This window comes from Coturnix japonica, chromosome 1, assembly GCF_054131305.1.
Source record: "Coturnix japonica strain WE chromosome 1, WE-NBRP24, whole genome shotgun sequence".
NCBI lineage: Eukaryota > Metazoa > Chordata > Aves > Galliformes > Phasianidae > Coturnix > Coturnix japonica.
Genome location: NC_140663.1, coordinates 2,839,102 through 2,859,143, shown reverse-complemented (window position 1 = coordinate 2,859,143; position 20,042 = coordinate 2,839,102). Strand labels below are relative to the sequence as shown.

Genomic DNA, 20,042 nt, shown 5'->3' with positions numbered 1-20,042 from the left:
GTAGCGGGTTTTTAATTTCAGAGCTGATTCCGCCATCTGCATCAATGGAGACTTGGAAAATGTAGAAGTGATTCACATCACTCCCAGTTCTCTTTAGTTATTTATCTCCCATCTGCATGAACAGGCTAACTCTGCCCTCACTCATACTCGTAACCCTATTATGGTACATACAGTTTCTTCTACTAAATTGGCTGTGCACGATTGGCCGCTGGGAAAAGTCAACATCCTTGTTCAAAGACCATCGAACAATTAATGCACTTCTCTTAGCTGCCACCAGTGATGTCACCAAGAGCAAAGTACAACAACAGAAGTGACATCCAGGCAGGATGGAACTTTTCTGAAGTATTGCTTGAACAACAGCCACACAAATCCCTCCTTGTTTATCTGCCTGGGGAAGAGCACGACACGCAAACAGCCACCTACGTGTTGCTCAACACATATTAAGAGATGCTCAGGCAAATTTATCGCTGGGAGAGAACATCACCAACAGACTGCAAGCTCAATCATGTAAATTTGGGAGAAGAGAATCCCATTAAAAAAGCAAAATTAATGTTAAGTGTATCAGATGAAAGATTCTGTTTGTAAAGCCCGCGCCAGAACAAAAATTCAAGCTACTTCGAAGACATTCAGGTCATTCAGATAATAATTTTAAAATGGCAAGGAAAGACAGTCTGATGATCCATGTATGGAAAGAGGAGCCAAAAGCTCTGAATCATTAATAACAACACTTAACAGTTAATCACTGTAGATCTCCACTACTCCACAAAATGGATATGAATCGCTGGCACCAAACCGTGGCTCCTCTGCAGTAGGTTGGCATCACGTGGCTTCACAAAGAGGCCAGCAGAGAACAAGGGTACTTTCCAAACGCCAGTCAGTAATTACAGATCCTGTCCCTGTATCTACCTACCCGCAGTTCTCATTTAACATTTCTCATCCTGCAGTCCTATCTCCTCTCCTTCTGCACTAAAGCAGAATGAAATGGAGTTTTCACTTAGTTCACCTGCAGCAAATATCCTTTTCAGAGAGTTGGAGCTGCCTCAAGTAGCTGAACTTGACTTTCAGCATCCTCGTGTGCTTCAGTAGACTCATCAGCACCCAATGTATCTGAAAGCACTTTCATGCTTTTATTTAAGAGCAACACAGTGTTCAGCTAAACCCATCTTTCCAGTCCCTATCTCTCTGCGCTTTGCTGTTTTTCTCAGTCCCACTTATATCCTTGAGTCTTTGTATTTCCTTTGCAAGAAAAACAGACGAATGCTCCCAGAAAATAAGCAGTGTGCTGAAAGAACAGAAGAAATGTCAAAGGTAACATCAGGCTGCACACCTCTACAGCACTGGCTTTTCTATCTGGTTCCCTCAGCAATGCTACACCCTGACTGGGGCTGCTTCCTACAAAACATGCCCCAGCTCCCCTCTGCACAATGGCAACAGCTGTTCCACAGGGAAGAAGTAAAAACCTGCAAGGTTGTCTGCCTTTTATTTGGAATGCCTTGCTAGTAATGATGCGATGCCATCACTCGCTATTCCTGCAGCTACCTCATTATAGCTGCGTGCTTAGAAACACGACCATCTCCAACCAAAGGACAGGTTCATCCCCTCAGTTTTGCTGTCTACTATAAGTCCATCAGAAAACAACACAGAATGTATTTTAACAAAATCTATTTTTACCAGCTACCACTGCAGTCAGTGTGAGATTAAAACCTTACACTCTCTCAGCTACACCCTTGGCTTCTATTTCACCCCATAACTAAGTCATAGTCATCAGAGTTTCAGACATCCCTTCTTTCCACTGTAACGATGGGTCAACATAAGAAGAGAAATTACTTTGCACATTGAGCTTTTATCAAAAGGAAGAACAATTTCATTAAAACTGAAAAATGGCTGATATTACAAGGGAAAACATGGGCTAAATCCTGCAGGAAAATATATTTTTATCTTGTAAATCTACTCTATGGATTAAGGGTAGAGATTTTTATATAAAACTTGGTTTCTCCTCTCCTCTACGTTTTCTGTAACACAGAAGCTGCCTCGTAAATCTTTGTGTTGGAGATATTTGTCCCAGTAACGTAAACACCACGTAATGAAGCTACAACAACATCAAAGGAAGAGGCAGTTCATGGCAAAGCTGAAGATCATTTGCTGTCCCCCAGACAAACGTTTACAAACTTGCTTAAGCAAAATCCATTTTAAAACTATATTCTCCAGGTGTGCCTTCAAAGGGAAGCGAAGCTTCCCCTTGACATTGAGCAGCAGAGAAAACAATTTCCTGGTCAAGGTCAGGTTCTGTGCCAAGATGCTGCTTGGCCAAGTGGCAGTGCCAAGCAGTGCTGAGAGCCACAACTTGCAGCAAGGACTGATTTTAACAACTCAACTTCCTGCTTTTCAGAGGGATTATCTGCATTCTTCTTCATCTAAATCTGCTGGATACTTCTACAGTGTGTCACAGATTTACTTCCGTCAGTAAACGCACTCATGTTCCTCCAAAGGCCTCAGTTGATACCCAGGAACTCTTCTCTCCCATCCTGCTGAACTTTATTAGCTACATGAGAAATACATTCCCACTTCTCTCTCAAGTTTGCAATTTCTGTCACTTTATTTCCCCTTTCAAGTACCAAGTACACTTAACAAACACGTTACAGAACAAACCAGGCTGGAAGGGACCTTGCAAGACCACCTTCCATGGGATAACAGAGCTCAAATGAGACTTGGTCATACTTGGGATTGTTCAGACTTCCTGAAGTCAGTCCATTATATCTAAACAGAGATTCAGAAAATCAGAAAACGAACATTTGATAATTACATTATTGTTCTCCTTTCAGATCTCAAAGGAATTTAAGAAATGAATGTTCCTACAAACTAACAACCCAACAGACCACATTTTGATGTCACTTGAACTACTGACATACCTAGAACGCTTTATCTAGTGAAGTTCTCTATCAGGAGATCTCTAGTGCTTCCAGGCAAGACTAGTCCAGTACAGCAGAATCCAGTATAGAACACAGTTCTGTTGGAAGGGCAATCTGATGTATTCTTCTGCTGCCTCCCTGTTGGCTTCACGAATCCTGTCCTCAAGGAAGGTCCAAGCCTGGAGTAAGGATGAAGATGGGACTATGCCTCTCAGTACCACTATGGACTGAAGCCTTGTTAAGGGGACTGCAAAGGAAGACATGGCTTAAATAACTGGAGAAGAAAAAGAGTTATGAAGAGAATGGCGTAACGCAGATGCGAAAGATGAGCTGTGGTCTGTCCTGAAGAGGGCAGTGACAGAAAGCAAGCCTGTCCTACAACCACCTGCCATAGAAGAGCACAAGGCCTTGCCTAGGTACTTTCCTTCATCTTTTCAAACGGAAAAAAACAGCAATTAAAAAAATACGTGGAAGTATAACACTTTCCAACCAGGCTGATTAATCATACCCACACATGTTGAAAGCAAACAGGCAGAACACATGTCATGCTTCAAGTGGTCATTCAAACCACAGCAGTCTTACATGACCAAGCTCCCTGAGCTTCAGTGAGCTGACTCCTGAGCTGAGACACGTCTCCGAGATGCAGTGTAGTAATGATGTACAATAACTTACAATTCAGTCTAAGGCACGTTTGGCAAGTGGTGAAAATCCATACAGGGATGACTGGTTGAAGTACCAAGTTCACTGCTGGTGCCCGCTCTTCCCCTTTATCCTCTCTGCCTCTATCACACCTGCTCCTGGAAAAGCAGTTATTTCTTTTAATGACAAGCTTGACTGAAAACTTTTCATTGAATTAATTGATCAGTTAATAGGCCTTTCATCAGCCAGAAGCTTTTTCCACTAAATAATCGTAACTGCTTTGAAAAGCTTGTTTACAGAAATGGACCAGTGACAAGTCAATTCTACTCAGCAAGAGGTTGAAATGGACCGGTGACAGTCAATTCTACTCAACAAGAGGTTGAACTACAGACCTCCTAAGGTCCCGTTCAACCTAAATCCTATGATCCCAAAGAGAAAACATCCCACTTCATAAAATCCATGCAGTTTTGTTCATGTTTTTAAGTCTCATGAAAAAAATAATAATTAAAAAAAAAAATTAAAAAATAAACATCTCTGCTGCCAGAAAGTAAACTTTTGGGTAGGAGCAGAAAAGGAACCAGCAGCTTTCATTTGCAGCAGTAATGCTTCAAACTTGTCTACACTTCTCTGAAGTCATTTTCACCTTGGGATCTGGAAATTCCCCATGCCCCACTCATTCCATTTATGTTTGCTTGTAGATACACAAATTCACTCTGGCACAGTCAATGTTATCTTTTATTTCCTCTTGACTTCCTCTTTGAAAAGGAGTGAAGATATGGAACAACCACACGGCCAATCAAGGGAAGACAACCCAAAAAGGGCAGTATCTCCTTTATTTACTATCCACGTTCGAGTGTTTAAGTATGAGGGAAAATTTGACTAGACTTCTTTGCAGCCACGCTGCTCTCATTACGCTCCTCAGAGTTACAGTGCAGACTTCGGTTAACCCAAAATCTGTTTTCACCCAACTCCAATTTAGATTCTTCAGCCCACACGGTTATACACGCACTGCAGTCATTTTTAGCAAGTTAACTCAATGAATCTGCAGTATATCTTACAAAGCTGCCAGTGCTTTGAAAAACAGACCTCTTTTACACTTAGTCCACATCAAAGGAGAAAGATCCAGGCTCTCTGGTTATGTCTTTTCCCCAAGCCCAGCCACTTCATTCCCAGCAGGTTGACCATCTCACTTAGGACTCTACCAATCCTCTGACACGTGTCAAATGCTGTCTGCAACACATAATGCTAACATCATCACAGCATGCAAGTATTCAACAGGAAGATTCAGGGCTCTGAAGTTGTGTGCAGGGAAGAAAAGATGATCAATTAGGATTGCACTGCAATCGTAGCAACAGAGGTAAAGGACGCTGGAAGGAAGGGCAGGATTCCTCTCCAGAAGGATTGACAGTGAAATACCTGTTGTGCAATTTCTTTCCATTGCAGTTAGCAGATTTCAGGCTATTCAGCAGCCGTGAGAGAAGACTTGAGATGTATTCTGCAGTAGGAACTTCCACCTGGGTTCAGGCAAGATCTTTAGATCAAACATCAGGCAGAACAACTTAAATTCAGCCTGATCTCAGAAGTCAGGACAGCACACACAACTGAAAGGTTCTGCTAATTTCCTGCACCAAAGACGCACTGAGTTCTCTTTCCATTCTAAGACGATTAGCAGCACATAAACAATTTATGTAAGGAGACTGACAATTTTATTGTGATGTGCCGTTCAGCATTTCCAGAGGATCCGATTATAAAATCTTTACTTAGTTTTCCATGAGTCACCCTCTGAATAACATGTTTTGATTTACCTAATAGCGAGAACTCTTGGTTGGAGGCAGTTTCACTAACCGTGGTCATCCCAGCCTATCATCACTCTATGATGGATGCAAATTCTGAACAGAAAAAATGACATTTCCTGCAGTGAAGAACTGTTTTATTCTCACCTACCTTCGTGAAGGAACACGGTGATTTAGCTTCTGGTTACAATTATATTTAAGGCTTGTCTGACGAAACAATCTGGCCATGTTTGGATCATAAGTGATACTGAAAACAGAGCTCAGAGCTATCTCATAAGAAAAGCCAGTCAAACTTCTGGACCATGAAGCAGAAGTAAGGAACTCCAACATAATACAACACAGTCAGCTCTCAAATATGCCAGATAACAGGAAGCTGGGGTAACCTAGTTAATGAAAAACTATCAATAACAATAGTACTCTTTGCAAAGCCAACTCCTGGCATCTCTAGGTGGTTTTATTAGCTTGGCCACAACACCGCAGGAACGCGCAGATCCAGCCTGGGTCCTGGAGCAACATGGTCATGTTCCTCTAACAGCATGTGAGCCTTGAGAGTCTGAGTGGAGCAGCTGACGTGTCTTTGCTCTACATGGCTTCCAACATCAGAGCTTATTCCAGAGCAACTATCAGTGCTGGCCCCAGCACAGTCACAACCTGAATGTTCTGCTTACAGACGTCACCAGTCCCCTTCAGCTCCAATAGCACCACTGCTGGTGCACCGGGACAAGGACATTCCTGCAGTACCAGCTTCAGATTGTGAAACAGCGACAGAGGCTGAAACTCACTCAGGAAGAAATAATTCTTCCAACAAGCTTGAAAGAAAGTGGAGGGAAAGTAAAAGCAGATGCTGAGCAGAGCTATAGCCAGGGCAGAAGGAAGAAGCTGCTTTTTTCTCCTCACTCAACCAGCACGCCTCAAGGACCACAGGTCCCAGCAATCAGTATCTAACTGCACGTATGGCAAACAGCAGCAACCCTAAAGCAACCAGTGCCCATCCTGCTCCTACAAGCACAATACAGGTAGAATTTCCACCCAATCCAAGTTTTTTCCCATGCAAGGCTCTGCACCAAACATCCAACAAACTCAGAGTGAACAAACCAAGACACAACCAAGGTTGCTGACGAAGGTGGAATACACAACAACACAGCCATGCTAAAAGACGACCGACATGGGTGGAAAGTCAGTAAACAAAACAAAAATAAAACGCAGATGGTATGCAGCTAAAGCAAACTGTATGGTTCAGTGCATACCTAGCAGGCCAAGAAGGAAGAGAAATTCCTTCCCAGGGTTTACGTGAACAATGAGTTTCCCTGAGAACTCCAGGAGGCCGTTCCCAGCTCCTCTGCTGGCACCGTCACTAGGAAAAGCAAACGCTGCAAAGGTTGTTTCAGTTCATTACTGACCTCAGTAAAATCGTAGTACCAATGAACTCCAGCGTAGATCAATGTGACCTCTTGCTTCAGCGGTATTGTTGTTACAACGCGTACAGCACGCAATGCTGCTTGGTACAAGAAAATACAGCCATCTGTGTGCCACTGTATGTTCCAGCGGTCACACAGCTTTGATCAAACCGAGCTCAGCGAGCTGCAGGCTCCATTCCATGCACAGGGGACCAGCCAAACCCTCCTCATTTTTAACATAAAGAACAGAGATGTGCCATTGGAGGTAAAGGGGGAACTCCTGAAAGCAGCAACCTATGTATTATACATAAGGAGGAGAAAATAAATAGACATCAGCCTATGCTTCAGATAACGCTACAAATGAGATGTGAATGAAGATAGACATTTTGGGGTGTGTCTGTCACCCAACCTGCTGGAAGGCTTTTGGCAGCTGGGTGTGCAAATACAAACCAAAGCGCCTCTGAAATATCCCATTAAAAATACGCCCCAAAATCCATCAAGAAACTCTTAGAACAATCTCCTAAAAGCACCACAACATCTAATGGCTATTTGCAAAAAAACTGTGGCTCTTCTTCTCTATTGTTCCTATTGCATTAAAATGTCAGTAACGGTTAAAATGTGAAAAATAGGAAAGTCTCACCAATTCAAACCAAACCACAAACCACTTTGTAAGATGATGGAATTCTACAAGTTAACAGACAAATGAACAAACATGCACACCAATAAAACTGCACATGAAGAAACATGCCAGCTTCTATTTATTCTCATTCACTGTGTTCTACAGTTCAGGGGGGGAAAAAAAAAGGGCTGTAGCAGTTTTGTTAAAGTTGGAGGAAAATTTCACAAGTATCATTAAAGAATTCAGAATAGCTTCCTTTTTCCAAATGGCTTTGATTCCAATGGAATGGAGACATTCATCAAAGCATTTCAGAACCTGAAAATACAGAAGAATGTAACAAACATCAAGTCCTATAATCGAAAATGCTCTCCTAACACAAATTCTTACCTTCAGCTTTTTGGTAATACTTGATGTGCTGTGGTTAGAGTTGAAAGAAAGGACAAAAAAGAGGTAGGTTCTTTATTTGTATGTACACGCAACTCCTTATTGCAACGTTTTAGTTCAGATATAAAAGCTGGCCTAAAGCACTGGCAGGCATTTTCACAGAAGTTTCCGTCTCATGTTTTCATACGGGTTTAGAATTGCTGAAGAATTTTGGATGCTGTGAATAATCCCAAGCCCTAACCTACTTTTACTGACAGCAGAAATGAGGCACACAGAAATGCACCAGACATGACCCAGCAAGACAGGGAGGAAGACTGGAGCAGGAATCTCTGTCTGCTCTACTCATGTCCTCTTGTCTACCATGCAGGAAGGTCAAGCTCACCTCTCCTCACATGGAAACTGATGTTGAATATGCATATCCATTCACCAACCTATCGCCTATAAAACAACTAAAATAAAGAGAGACAACGTGACCAACCAAACCCATTGTACAATGGAACACTCCTTAGCTTAGTCGTATATATATATATATATATATATATATATATATGAAGTTCATTGCTGAGCAGAAGTTCAATTATGGCAAATTCATCTTGGGTTACACACTATGTCAAAGTCCTGCAGACACTGGGCTGTTCAGTTAGATAGATCTTGTCTATTAGTGTAACAGCAGAATTCAAGAAAGCAGGGCAATGCTTGACTGCACAGTTTTCATTATATTAATATAATGAATATGGAAGTGCATAGGTAATAATTATTTTACCCTAATTACCTTACCCTGTCTTGTCTTCCTGCTCTTCAGCCAGCATTGTTTTAGGCTCCAACATGCTTGTAACTCAATGGAAGCAACTGAGGCTACGGAAGACAGTTTGCCTTTAATTCTAATTAATCATGCATTGCTTACCAAACCTTTACCATCACTTGAAAGAACTCCTAGCTGCAGCAATTCAATTCTCACAGACTGTTTTCATACAACACAGGTAAAAAATGAAATAGGCTTCATTCACCGAGTGCGAATAAAGCAGAGAGAAGCAGGTATGACTAATCTTCATTTTCCAGATGGGAAACCACTGCGCAGAAGAATGCAATGCTATGCTCAAGATCACAAGCAGAGAACTGCAATTTCACCTTACAGGTTTTGATATAAATTCCCCTGTTCAACACAGAGGACTGCTGTTTTTGAAAGTACTGACAAGCCAACACCACAGCTCTCACTCAGCATTCAAGAGAAATCCTCATTTTCAGAAGCAAGCTGACATATTTCTGCCATAAAAGCTAATAGAAATATTTCAAAACATGGCTTCTAATGTTAATAAACTTCCAATAGCACTTTTGAAGCCAGGACATGCAACCAGAGTGTTTCCCTATGTCCCTTGGAAGCTGTCCCATATGGGCCACGGCTTTCCCCTGCAGATACGTGGTGCACTCACTCACATTGCACCAGCACCCACCCAGCAGCACTCAGGATGGCTGCGGGGCCGGCAGCCTGATGCTGGGATAAACACCTTGCATGAAACAACAGAAAAATGGTGAAATACAGCAAACAGAAGCTTTCTGGAGCAGTTCCAGAATTGATTATCTAAAGTAACCTTAGCAAAATCTGAAGGATTTCCGTTCGTCTTTCCTTCCTCCCCTCATGCAAAAAAACCTTGCGAAGGCGTTAAGCAGCATCAAGTTACCCTGCAGTGTTTAGGAGACATTCTTCATGCTCCCACTTCAGACGCCAGCCAAGGAAAACGCCGTCGGCACTTACACAGCTCAGAGCCCCAACAACCTGCACTCACAGAGAGGGACCAGGAGCAATCTTGGTGTGTGACAAGAGGGATCCTCTCAGGATTACATGCTGCCAATCCCTCCTTTTCAGTTTGCAGTGGATTAATAATAAAAGCATTGGGAAGTCCTACACTTCCGAGATGGTATACTAAAAATACCCCGTGTTACTTCAGAGAAAACAGCAACCGGGACTTGCTCATCAGTTTACAGGAACGTACATTCCCAGCACAAAAAGTGCCAGCGATACCAAAAGCAACAAGAGAGATGTTGGTAGGTTTTAGGTACACGTCGATGATTAAAACAAAAACTTGCTATACTGAATTTTGGCTGCAGATTTGCTGATGCCTGCTGGAACAGCTCTGCAACCCTCCGCAGAGAAAGCTGTGATTCTCACTCGCATTGCCTGTATCTGAAACTAAAGCCCCATTTTTTTCCTACACACTAAAAAGTTACTGGAGCTATGTAAAAGTTACTATGGGAATAGACAGAAATACACCTATCAGTCGGCTTTATAGCTGTGTGTACACATTTAAAGCACTTGAAACAACAGATAACGAGAGAAATACTAAAAGCTTGTCTGATAAAACTGAAGCACTATGAAAAGGAAAGAGACTCAAAGAATTACCTCTGTTTTTTTGCTGAGGGATACGTAGTCAGAACAAGACAAACTGCATGCTTCGAGCCGTTAATAAAAAGAAGAGCAAGCGAATGAACAGCTTTCAGAAGAATCCAAATAGTTTTTGTTTCTCTGCTGCAGTTTCACCACTCCCACTGGGTAATTTCTACGTTCACTTTATAACGAAAGCAAAGTACAGGTCAAAATAAGAAAGGGAGGAGACCAAAAAACTCCACTGCATTAGCCTATGTTAGTCCCTTTCGCTGTCTCTTTTTCAAATGGGGGAAGCAGGGCTGGTGTGACAGAAGGGGATTTGGAGGGGGGTGTTTTGCTGAGGTTTATAAACCAGAAGCTCGGTTCATCTGCATTTTATACGACCTGACTGGTAAAAGCAGGAAGCAAAAAAAAAAAAACAACAAAACACCAAACCTTTCAAGTGCATGATTTATGGAAATGCATCACGTGGCAAAGAAGCACAGAACAGAAAGGGCCGAACTCAGCTTTCATTTACACCAACGTGATTTCCATGCAAGGCCACTACCTTCAATTCAAAATAAACTTTAAAATCAGAGTAAGTTCACGCTTTCCAAATGCAGCAACTGCTCCAGCAAAGATCTCCTCAACACAGAATTCCTCTGCTAGATGAGCAGCATGGGATCAAGGCAGAATAGTTTTACACACAGTTCTGCCACCCCTTCTCCCATCGCTTTGCATCCAAACAAGCCAGACACCTGTGTGCTCCCGCATGGTTTCACACTTCTAACAGTGCTTTAAAATCTATTTTAGGTACTTGAAAGGCAGGATGATCCGCAAGTGCACTGGGAATGCTCTCCTAGTTCACCAAAGGAGGTTACAGACAGGTACATACTATTTAAGGAGCAAAATACAATCAGGTAACACCCTGCAAGCTAGGGAATTTTTGGTTTGAGTGAGAATAAGAAGCATTAAAATGCTACTATTGGGTTTTGTTCTGCTGCTAACAATCACATCCACATTTCCATAAACAGCTGATGGATGCCATGAGCCATAGGCCTGTGCTGGTTTGTTTTCCTTCCTTACCTCAAGTGTGGGCTTATATGCTAAGAGCAGAAAGTGTGAGAGGTGAAAGAAAGCTGAAGAGGAGCACTCATTAGGATACTAGCAGAGTGCTGGGAAAAAAATGCGAAGGAACAAAGGGGTAAGAAATTAAGAGTAAAAATTACAGAAGAAAATGAGAGAGTGAAACAGAACCACCCTATGGAAGGTGGGGTTTTTGTCAGAAGCGTTGCTGCCCCTCATGCAAGCCACTCAGATGGCACAAGGTTAAAAGCACTGAGGAAAACCTGAATCATCTGACCTAGAAATGGAAAAAAGGAGTAAAAAGGCCTTGTGGTACAGGCTTGCTTTTAATAAGATGACCTCTTAAGCACTGAAGGACTCAATACCCTTTTGACAAACACTTGCTAAAACACATACATTACAGGCACAGATGGGGAAACCATAATGATAATTCACTTTACCAGGCTGGGGTCAGAAAGATCATCTGTATTTTACACTAGGTAGTAACGAACCATGAATCAACAGGGTGAATTTCATACATAAATCTGTGTGATATTATCAAGTATTTCAGTAGACTGCTACTTCGCAAGTTGAAAGTGACAGATCCAACTATTATGCTGGCATTTAATAAGCAATAAAACATTGAAACAAAACAATTATTGCAGAATTCTGTGTTAACTTATCAGTCCAACAAGAACTGCCTGTAAACAGCTGAGAGACAATGCATGTAGCTGATAATAGAGCTGATGGGTTTATCGTGCTGTGCTGGAAGTGTCTCTGTTTAAGAAATCCTAAGCAAAACTTAAAGCTCATTTATAAACTTGTTTTCATTGGAGTATTCTGGCATCACTAATCATAGGCTGTGAATAGTGTTCCTTTGTAATCTACAGAATTTCTATACATGCCTATATACAAAATGCCTCTAGGCTGACTGCATAGTGGTGATGCAGTCATATACTGATAGAGGTGGCGTTCAAGTGAGGAACTAGAAAAGGAGTAAGAAGAGCACAGTGCTAAAAACACAGTGTTCTTCAAAGTGAAATCTCAGAGCTGTTTGTGTTATAGGCAGAATTAAAAGCAGCCAGAGCCCTACAAGGGGTTGTGGGTATCAGGGAACCATGTATCTGGTGCTGCCAGCTCATCTTTGTACCACAAATAAGGAACAGCAATGATGTTCTTTGAACTGCTACATTTGAATTCCATCATTTATTTCTTGAGGGTCCTCACACAAAAAAAGCACACGCGGAAGCAAAGTGAATCTAAAGCATTCTTTCTAGATTGATTACACACAAGGATAGGAAAACCAAACTCGTGCCTGTCTTCCATTTCATTCAAGATGTAAGCCAGACAGGAGGTATTACTCACAATTCAGAGCACAATATTAGGATGTTGACTGCGACCACTCAAAGACCGACGCGTAAGAATGGAGCCATCAAATTCATTTCCTGGTCAAGACTCACAATCAAAATGAGAGATTTCTCAGAGGGAGGGTGAAACATGGGAACGGAGAAGAAACAGAGCTTTGGAAGTTGACTGCGCCTCTAAGTTCAATTGTCATGTAATTCCTCCAGAGGAAAGGGAGGGTTTGTGCATGACACAGCCAGCCAAACATGCAGGAGTCACATCCTGTCAAAGGGCTGCAGCTCCAAAACATTTGACCTAAGTGGACAGCTTTATTGGATTGCCAGGAACACTACCCACCCTGCTGAAGATAGAGAGAACAAAGGTAAAATAAAAATGAACTGATTTACTTCGAAGAAGGCGTTAGTAGGATGCTGCCCTTCTTGCGGGCATGTTTAGGTCCCCACTGAGCATCTCTTAAGAATGTGTTCAATAGGTTTTTCCTCAGTCACTTCAGAGCCCAGGGAGCACCTTCATATGTTGCTGTCATGCTGAAGACCAACCAGAGTTCATCAGTATAATTAATAATGAACAAACTCCAGCAAGGGCACAAGAGGAAAAATCCTTCCACACCCTCCAGGCTGCAGGACTACTCACTGTTTCCAGGGACTGAACTGCTGATCCTTCCACATCCCCAGTCACGGATGTCCATCTAGATTCCCTTATCAGACCAAGAGAACATTACAAACTCAATGAGCATTATAAGCCATTTCTACATATAACGCTGTTTCAAACCCAACATCCATTCCAGCGTCTTCAAATGAATCTCAGGATAGATTTGACTCACTTTGCAAAATCTGACTCATGCCTCTTGAGTATGGAAAAAAAACAGTTTGCAGTTAACTCCTGTAGGCTGTAACCTCTTGAATCTCAACGCTCGTTTATTTAATTAACAGCCACATTATCAGTCCTCCAGTTCCCTATGCATCTTGAGTACTGGAAGAGAAGCTGGGATGGGAAAACTGTAAGCACAGAGGGAGTTAAAATAGTTACCAGAAGTACCAGGCATATGCTTTTTCAGGAGGATAGTAAATGTTTTAAGAAAGCAATTAAAACGTATGTTTCATTTTGCTAGAGGTAAGTTTTACTCTCCAAGTCTAAAGGCAGGCAATCAGACTAAGGAATCAAGTCAATACTAGATATTTGCTTAGCCAGTTCAGCTTCTGGATTCAAAGGCTACGCTTCCCCTATTAGGCAAGTTTCACATGATTATACCTCCTTTGATTTCTATGCAATGACTTAACTATTGTGACTCTGGATGGGCTCCAGTGAAGTTACTCTGTATGTACAAAAAAAAGGCCCAAACCTGTACAAACTGATTACACTATGGGAAAAGTTCCCTTCTTTGTTCTTTTTATTGGTGTTCTTGGTTATTTTTGTTTTTCCCTCTGATGGGATTTACACACGCAGCTTTCACACAGTGACTGTGCAAATACTGAAGCTCCAACAGCCAACAACAATAAAACACAGAATTATCTGCATTTTCAGATGTATCCAGCCATTATTTAAGACCAGTTCATTTGAAGTGATACAATTTGTAATGCCTGCATAAACAACAAATTCATCCTCAGGACACACTCAAAAGCCACTATGTTTGTTCCTCCCAAGAATCAAAGCTGCACTCGTGTATCCTCTGAAAGCAGCAACTACTTAAGCAATTGAGTTATGACACTACTTGAAATTATTTACATTGAACTGCTGAAATGGTGATTCAGTGTAAGCTCACAACTCCAAAATGCAAGGAATCTCCTAAGGAGGGGAAATCATTTATTTGAAAAGAAATTAAAGAAATACATTCAAGATGAGTTAGATCTGGCTGAAATGCTCGACACCTGGTTCAGTCGTGCCAGTAGATATGAGGAATTCCGGATGTTAGAGAAGTCCAGTAAATGTCAACATCACTTGGTAACACAGCTGTGCCTTGAGAATATGATTCTGATGCTTCTTATCACTTCCACGCTCAAAGAGAGGAAGAGCCCTCAAAAGACAACTCCTGCTTGCAAAACACTCAGGACACTTGTTATCAGCCAAAATCCTTTATTAGCAGCCTTGCTTACCTACAGGGGGTTACTGAGGACACACAACTTTTCAGGAGCGCGCAGCCAAATGGCAAGCAGCCACAGTCGCAAGCTGCAGCGAGGTGAATTCTGATTAGGTGTAAGGAAAAAAACCATTCGGTGTGAAAATGAGCAAACTCTAGAAGAAGAGGCCAGAAAGGCTATCAGCTCTCAGGTCTTGGGGATTTTCAATTAGTAAAAGCATTGAGCAGCTTCATCTAGCTTCATGCACAGCCTTGCTTAGCAGGTTGATGACCCCAAGAGTCAAGTGCAATTTATTTATGCGGTTTAAAAAGACAACACGAACAGTTTCAAATATGTGCACCATGCTTACAAGAACCCAGAAGGCCTGGATTTCACCAGCATAAAATGTTAGAAGAAAATATGAAACATTTAGCAGCAATTTTGTCAGTTACTGTCATGAGAGGCATAGATTGGGGGCGTAAGATCTACTAGCTCACCTATCTAAATACTGATACGCAATGAGAGATCTTCCACACCAGCTGAAGGAGAAACATCCTTCCATGTGGATTTCCTTATGAGAAGGGAGTTGATGGAAGACTGTCCCTAACAACATCAACAAAAAATAGCCATCTATTTCCCAAAAGTTAAAACTACAACTACGGAACTGCACAAAATAACATCCCAGCACAACAACCTTTACACTGCGAAACATGGATGGTGTGGAAATGTGCTGATTCCATCGAAAACCTCTTTGAAAGGCAACAAGTCTGTTCAGCTTCCTGCCCGGCTGCCTGCCAGTCCTGGGGTGGGTAAGTCCAAGCTCTTCAATTCAGAACACAAATATCGGATACAACAGGATGGGAATTCTTCTTCCTGTAGCTCTCTAATTAAAAGAAATTCCTTATAGGTGTGTATTTCAGGAAGGACAAGGATGGCTCTGGATTCAAACAGTGAGAATGGCTTTTCTAAAGCAGAAAGCGGTCACGATTTGTTGTGTTTCCACAGACATGTGCGTTTCTAACATCACAGAAGGATGTGGATGAGGTTTCTCTGTCCAAGTATGTGTGAGGGAAGACAACAGCAAGGAAATACTGCTGCCTCCAGAAGGGTCCTAAGGTTATTTTCCAGCCTTAACTGTTAGCTACCTGCTCTGGAGGATTGGACTAAGGAGAATGAAAGGGCAGCAGCCATGACACCACAGCAGCCTGGATGACAGGGAAGGGGAAGCATTTCTTCTACAGAAGATGAGACAGACCTCAGTCCCTCAGGAGAGATGCTGAAATGAATGGAAAGGAATGCACGTTCACCACTTCCTGTATCTGAAACAATACGGTGTTTTTACGAGACCCTTGTTTTTAGTTTTCCTGCAATGTTATATTCTCCCCCCCTATTACCTTCATGTGAGACTAAAAGCCCAAAGCAAACAGAATTATGTGATATGAATTCGAGGTATAAAACTGCAAGCTCAAGAATGCCCAATCAGTGATTTCAGAGCCCCAACCAAACAGGCTGCATCCCTCCAAGTCTCAATTCTGGAGCAGTGATTTCTCCCCCTCCATCCCATGACACAGGAGAAGCACAGCACAAGTGAGGCTCACCAGCTCTTGGTGGTTTTTCAAGTGAAAACAGGTTGTGACAACAATTTGTAGCAACTTCAGGGAAATCTTTTTCTAGCTAAGGGTCAAGGCTTTTAAGCATATTTGGCAGGCTGTGGCCATATGTTAACAACTGTGTCAGTACCGTTCTTAATGTGAAAAATATGATAGGCTGCATGAAACAGCTGTGAGTCATACATAGCCTTTTAGGATATGTAGGTTCCCAACCCTGAGCTATAGAAACCAACCTCAGTTAGGGGAAAATAAAACCTAAATTAAGTCAGATAATGATTTGTTCATCTCTGAGTTTCATGTTAAGAAAAAAGAACTATCAATGCAAAAATATTCAAATAGGACCTTTTTTTTCAACCAGCATCTCCACAGAAAGAAGTTTTAAATGATCATCCTCTGCTCACTGCTCGTTCTTACCAACATCAAGAGATCAACATCAAGGCAGCTTTTAAAATCAGAAGTAATGGTGTATTCCAGATGCTACACTCCTCCACTGCTCCCTGGCTGTGTGTTTGTCCTTGCATGTGTTTGCAGGAGGGGGTTGAGGGATGGACCAGTGAGCATCGCTTCATTGAGCTGTTTGGCATCTGATCTGCACGTGTATTTTATCAGCTTGCAAATCACTGGAAATAAGCTTGTGTGTTAACTCCAGTTTCCAAATAAAAGTCCAAAACCAAGTATATTTTATCTTGTTTAGAAGGCAAATCATTACAATATTGAAAAAAAAAAAAAAGAAAATGGGGAAATGGTTTTGCTGCCAGGTGTCTTCCCATTTCAAACATCAGAAGTCTTCAGAAACCTGCAGGTTTTGAAGCATTAAGCAGACTGAATAACAGACGGGGGTGAGGAAAGCAGGAACACATGCCATTTACCACTTAGCTTGATATATATCTGCCAGGTCTTCTTAATACAGCTGCATAACATCCCAAGAAGGTACTTTTCCTGTTTGTTTTGTTTGCAGGGCAGTGGGATTACAGAAAGCTCTGCTCACTGTAGCAGCTGAATTACTAGGAAAAGGGTGGAGAGAAGCTAAGAGAACCCTGCTTCCTGCAGGCAGGGAATCCAGAACTGCTTAACTGCCCATCATTTACACCAACGAAGAGCACTCAGCACCACATAGCTCCTATTCATGTGATACTGGAGCATAAGCATTTCCCAGTGTTAATGGTGGCGCCTGAATTTGGTTCATGAAGCCATTTATACCACAGGCAACTCATAAAATGCAAATCTAGTAACTGGTCCTAGGAAGCTGCTCTATTTGTAAAGCACACATTAAACTCGCAGGTACTTTCACATCTGACAAAAATTAAAAGTGCTCATTTAAAAAAACACGGTGAGTTTTTATCTCCCCAAGTCATCTAGAAGACTGCACTGTCAAATGAAGAGTTTCTTTATTAATATTTACTGCCTGTGTTAATGGCTACTTCACACACATTGCTCATCCTTAATGAGGATCGAGTACCCCAGATCCCAATTCCCAAGTACTTCTAAAGGAAACACTCACAGAAGTAGTAGCCCCAGAACTTAACTATTCCCCTCAGTGCTGAGCTACTTCAAGGGCGACTCCTTGAAGTCCTTGTCCACTAAGAAATCAGAGAAACAACAGTACTTTGGAAAGATATAGATGTTAAGAGCAAGGTATTCAGTATTCCACAATGTAACCTGATGTCCTCATCCAAAAAAGATCCTCCAGCTGTGCAGACAAATGCACCTCTCCCTTGTCTTTGCACACATGACATTCCTAATGAGCTACTTAATGGCCTGCCTTGGCAAACCCAATAGACAGAACTCGTTATGGGCCTCCTATCTGCTCCCAGTCACTAAGTGCTGAGTTTAACAGTCTTCTCCAGCTGTCAGAAAGCCACAGAGATTATATAATGTTTGGCCACCCTCTGGAGACAAACAGAGCAGGCATAACAAAATTTATCACCCTTGCGTGTCTGATGATTTATTAAATTGCAATCAACGTCGATGACCTCAGCATTCATTCTGTGTTTTTCCAACATATGAGCTTGCAGTTTCCAAAAGATACCCTGATGGCAAACCCAAATAAACGCAAGCTGACAACACCACATACTAAAGCAGCTCACTGTTGGACTTTCCATACATCTTCAGAACCTGCAAACTACAAATGGCACTGACTGTAAGTAGGAGGAAGATGTTAAAGTTATCCTGGATCAATCTTGTCTTACGATTCTATCCTTTGGGTCAAAAAGTCCGCTGTGCCAACTGCATCATCTACCAGCCTCGCGTGCAAATGCTTAGGGAAATTAAGGAAGCCCTTAGTGATTTCATTACTAAACTAAGTATATATTTCATTAAATATAAAATTCAATGAGTTTTTTTCCTACTTTTTTTAAATGAAGACCTGCATCAAAACACGCCACAACCTTTTTAACCCCTTTATCCAGCTAGACACTTCTTAACATAGTTTAATATAGCGCTGCAGCAGGAATCTTCCCATAAATTACTGAGATAAATGAGGACAGTAAGGAGCGTGAGCCAGAAAGTAATTTGCCAGGGGCCAACACAGGTGACTGTATTGACTGCAGTTTTCAGAATAAACGACAAGTATTGCAGGGAGAAAAAAAGTGACCCCGCTTAAGAACTGTTCCATTTTTAACTATGAGCACTCAGGGAATGCGCTAAGGAAACAAGCATCCCACTGAATCATTTCAAGAATTTTACAGCCAAGATGATTTATTACTGTAAAACAGGTCTTGGAAACAAGAATATTTGAAGAGACTCAATAGCTGTTAAATCAGTGTGGAAAACATGACGCTGGAGGAATTGCATATGCCTGACACATGTTCTACCACTTTTTATTTTAATCTTTCTTATAAATAGAAGGTGCCTCTAAAAAGGCAGCCTGTAAAATTGCCTACACTTTTAGATACAAAAAAAAAACCCCAACACAGATAGTAAAATTACATTCACATGACTAATAGAAAAATAATGAGGAACCATACGACTGTTTGACAAATTAAAGGCACCAACAGTATCAAAACTTACACCTTAAAAACATACTAATCCCTTACTGAAATAAACTGAGATGCATCTTGCAGACACAGATCGTTTCACTCAACAACACACAGAAAACCTCAAGCAATCTTTTTATGAATTCACTTGTTAGGCCGCTATGGAACCAAATTCAGAATAATAGTAGTTTTCTTTATTACAACTGCTATGTAGATGTTTTTAATCACATAGTACAGGGTCTGCACAAGACAGTTAAAAGCACACATCCCCAACATCTACAAGTGAGTCAGAAAGATGAGTTGTAAGGCTTGTTATCTGAAACAGCACCGAAAAATACCTTCCTTCGATGAACAAAATGGAAGAAACTCCTGTGCTAAACTGCAAACACATCCGGTACTCCAAATAAAAGTTCTCAACATATTTAAGTTTAAAATTTTCCTTACACCAGCTGGAACTATGGAGAACTTCACTGCATTTTTGTAACCTCCAAGCCCTTTCTCACCCTTCTTGCATATCTGTAGGTTCCTTTGAATCCTCAAGTTTTATCAGAAACAACTTAAGATAACAAATGACTTAAGCATGTCCCTACAAACCTCTTCTCTCTTCATCTTTGGGCCATCAAGGCTCTAAGCAAAACAATAATGAGATTACAGGACACAATCCTAAGCAGTATCTTGACATAGCAATGAGAAACTATCTACTAAATGCATCTCAACCTTAGCCACAAAACTTGAAACCAGCTAACTCAAAGCAGCTCTACAAAATGCATGTACCTCACTGACACAGCCAAAGAAGGAAAACTAATTGTCTTCTCAATTAAATATATGTTTAATGTATAAGATCAAACTAAGTAGTCCTTTTTGACT

At 41.5% G+C, this 20,042-nt stretch overlaps 1 protein-coding gene across 17 annotated transcripts in view; it reads right to left on the bottom strand.

Moving 5' to 3' along the window:
* LOC116654444 (uncharacterized) overlaps positions 1-20,042 on the bottom strand; it is a 108,996-nt gene that overhangs the window by 40,452 nt on the left and 48,502 nt on the right. For 5 of the 17 annotated variants that reach the window (XR_014946002.1, XR_014946010.1, XR_014945980.1 and 2 more), the window contains one exon: positions 5,493-7,672. The exons of 11 other annotated variants lie outside the window; for them this stretch is intronic. The gene's annotated coding sequence lies outside the window, so the exon portion shown is untranslated. Of the gene's footprint in view, positions 1-5,492; positions 7,673-10,139; positions 20,039-20,042 lie in introns of those variants that run through there. One more of the 17 variants, XR_014946093.1, reaches the window with a different exon arrangement.